Source organism: Monopterus albus, unplaced genomic scaffold (genome assembly GCF_001952655.1).
Source record: "Monopterus albus unplaced genomic scaffold, M_albus_1.0 scaffold136.1, whole genome shotgun sequence".
NCBI lineage: Eukaryota > Metazoa > Chordata > Actinopteri > Synbranchiformes > Synbranchidae > Monopterus > Monopterus albus.
In genome coordinates, this window is record NW_018128016.1 from 1074093 (window position 1) to 1077012 (window position 2920).

At 41.8% G+C, this 2920-nt stretch overlaps 1 protein-coding gene across 1 annotated transcript in view; it reads right to left on the minus strand.

Annotated features, from left to right (window-relative positions):
* The window catches only part of usp44 (ubiquitin specific peptidase 44), a 14635-nt gene that overhangs the window by 6251 nt on the left and 5464 nt on the right, over positions 1-2920 (minus strand). The gene's annotated exons all lie outside the window — the stretch shown is intronic.

Here is a 2920-nt window from a genome sequence, read left to right on the forward strand (position 1 = left end):
TGCATGGGGGGCATCATGGGAGTTCAATGATGAGTTCCGCGAACAGTTGTTAAAGTGTGTTAAAATGTTCTAATGTGTTACCCTGTTGTGTTTATCTTGATGACTTGTATGTGTTAATGTTTTGCTAGCTGGTTGAGTGCTGTGTTGTTGAACCGTAAGTCTAAGCCGTATGTGTAAAACTGACCCTGTTGGGAATGTGATGTGTGTAGCGGTTCTGTGTTCTAAATAAATGACTAGAAAGACAAAGTTGCATGGTGGTCATTGTGAAGGACACGCCTAAGCGCTATCCAGAGTCGTGCGGTGTATGGGACCTGGAGTAGGCACTAATTGACAGCATAGGTGCTAGCGCCCTGCTAGCTAGTTTAGCTGCTCAAAGTATAGGTAGTCTCTCTCCTCCACGCCGGGGGTCATTACAATACTTTCTTTTACACAGCTTTCCGAAAGAAAAAAGCAAGAGAAAATGGATACAATTAACGATGCGGCCAGCAGGAGTGAGGAGGTGGTCAGAGGGTTGGAAGAGGTGGCCAGAGGTTTTGGAGAGCTGGCCACCGGATGGCCGGGGCAGGGGACAGGAACAATGGAAGAAACGTAACAATGGAAATGACGAGGGAGGCGATTCAACTCCGCGACGGCTTTGACGCCATCGCCAGAGACGTCGCGGAACAAATCCGGGAATGCCAGGAGATTCGTCGCCAACTAAATGGAGGTTTGTGGGGTTTGTTCTCAAATACACTACTAAACAAATGCATTTCATTAGTGAAACATGGGCTTCACAAAATCAACAGGAGGCTTCAACAAACGGATTGATCCCCTTTATGAGGATATTCCATAAGATGAAGGAACAGTGGAGATGTACAAATAGCCATAACTTTTGCTTCAGAAGATTTTCAGACCCGATTTTACAATGGGAGTCTGTTGGCAAGTGAGGCAGCACTCTCTCTGGAATGTGCCGGTTCCTTCAAAAACCATTCAATCTATCACAATAACAAGGGCATATTCAGATTACTCACAATTTTCTCTTGTAATACTGTACAGTATACAGTACATCACATCTACATGGCATATTAACACATGTACAAATTAGTGACTAGAACTTTTGTCCTCTCAGCCAAGATGTTCTACTGAAGGAGAACGTGACGGCGGTTCCTCTTGTGGAAATTGATTTTTTTTATTCAGCTGTCCTTTTTTTCCATTTTAATGTTCCCATGTTTTTGATGCATGTTGTATTGTGCATGTTATTTTAATATGCAGATTTGTTTTGACATTATTTTATAAAATGTGACTTTCATTTGTTACCATTAAGACCTATTTTTCCCCATAAGTCAGTTGTATGACAGATTTGGGAAATAAAATGTTACCAATTTGATGTTAAGTTGTTGTCTTTACTCAACTTCACAAAATGAAGTTATTCAGGAACAGCCATAACAGATGCAGTCTGAGTTGTTAACCCTGAAGAGTTTTTGTTGCAACTGTGGCTTTGTCCGATGGCATTTAATTACAAAGCTTAAAGGAATGTTTGTTAGGTAGGAAATACGCTAATTACAGCTTCAAATACCAGAGTGAGAAAATTTAGGATAATGTACCTAATGGTCATTATGGTCCAGCTTCTCTCTCGCCGAGTAATGAGAGAGAGAAGCTGGACCCTGAATGCAAATTATTGATTCAGGAAAATCACAAGTGCTTTTATTATAAATTAAAGTAAAGTAAGTACTGAGAGAGAAAATAATCAGAATACTGGTTTTTGACTAGGCTGCTGGAGATAAAGTGGTGGTGAGCCATGGCTGTGGCTCGTGCTGGAGGTTTTCAGCTGTAAAGTGACCATGAAAATAACAGCAGAATGGGATCAATTGTTAAACTGAGAGAGAAGGTCTCCCTTTTTTATGTTTTTGATTTGGTGAATGCAGTGTGCTTCCATAACCTCAATACAAACCTTCTTTCAGGTGAAATTGTCACAAATGTATACATTCAATTATATGTTTATTATTGAGGTCATAGTTAAAGGTGGTGTTGTACTGGACTACATTATATTTAGAGGTGTTCCTACTAGTCTGAGCCTCTTGTGTATGTAGCAGGGCAGGACACAAATATAGAGGCATGTTGATGTTAAGGTGGAATTGTTGCACTGAACTGTATACAGTTGTACAGGTGTGACTATTAACGTGGCCAGGTAGTGGATTGGTGAGGTATTTTTACATCTTCAGTAGGAACCAGTGGTCTTGGAGCCACAGACAGAGTAGGGAGGTGAGAAAGCTGAAGGGGGGGTGTGGGGGCCCGCCCCCGGCCGCCCCACATGCTTACACCTGTCCATTACATACACCTGCCTGTCGAGCTGGCTGGCTGTATCAGTCAACAACTGACAGTCTGTGTGTGAACCTGTTCGTGTGAGTGTCAATGTTTCAGACTGGCTTCATATCACCATGGTGACCATGGCGAGATGACAAATGGGACCCTCCCAGGGCATGGTGGTATCTAGAGAGAGTGGGACAAAGAAAGAGCAAAAAACCAGGGTTAACATTGCTTTGGGTTTTTGACATGGAGAATGTTAAAAGCAGCCAAAGGACTCAGATTTGATTCAGATGTGGTGTTTTTTCCTTCTGGATGTGTTAGCATCTAAAGCTAACATGTTTGTTTTGCTAAAATTAGCAACCTAGCACCGTCATGATTTTATCTTTGCATTTAATATGATTTTCATTTCAGTGTAACTCTAGCTTTGTGTAACATTAGCAGTTCTACTGGTTTGACTAATTTACTCACAAGTGTCATTAGGCTGCATTCTGTACAGTTTGTTGCAACCAGGCATCCGTACTTTACATTATTGCTGGGAAACAGGACATGATTGGGGGGAGGTTGCAAAGAGCAGGTAGCAGCACCTTATGTTGTCAGTTTGTTTTCAGTCTCTCTTGACCCTCTTGGCCGATAA